This window comes from Sinocyclocheilus rhinocerous, unplaced genomic scaffold, assembly GCF_001515625.1.
Source record: "Sinocyclocheilus rhinocerous isolate Xijiao unplaced genomic scaffold, SAMN03320098_v1.1 scaffold809, whole genome shotgun sequence".
Taxonomy (NCBI): Eukaryota; Metazoa; Chordata; class Actinopteri; order Cypriniformes; family Cyprinidae; genus Sinocyclocheilus; species Sinocyclocheilus rhinocerous.
The window spans coordinates 800096-800553 of NW_015652299.1; the positions used below are offsets into that span (position 1 = coordinate 800096).

Sequence of the window (458 nt, forward strand, 5' to 3'; positions counted from 1 at the left end):
GGGGATGATTAGGAGGCCATGATGGTCAGAGGCCAATGGGCAAATTTGGCCAGGATGCCTGGGTTACACCCCTACTCTTTTCAAAGGACATCCTGGGATTTTTAATGACCCCATAGAGTCAGGACCTCGGTTTAACGTCTCATCCGAAATAATAATATATATTGAATTTATAAATGTGTATGTATAAATATATATATATATATATATATGTGTGTGTGTATGGTTGTACATATGTTTGGCTTAGTGTTATGCGCATGTTTTGCTAAAACTTTCGCCATGGCATTAGAGCTAGTACACCGTTGTCACTTGCGAAATTAAATGACATGGGTGTAAACTTACAGATTAAGGGGCGGTAATATTATAATGAGATCCCTTTGCCACGTCACCAAGGGAGCGAAATCAGACGCGCTCGTTTTTCAGACGCTTGCAGAAAAAGGCTTACCAAAACAAAGTTACTG

The 458-nt window shown here is 40.0% G+C and overlaps 1 protein-coding gene across 2 annotated transcripts in view; it reads right to left on the reverse strand.

The window, feature by feature from the left end:
* The window catches only part of LOC107714534 (PR domain zinc finger protein 10-like), a 25355-nt gene that overhangs the window by 21131 nt on the left and 3766 nt on the right, over positions 1–458 (reverse strand). The gene's annotated exons all lie outside the window — the stretch shown is intronic.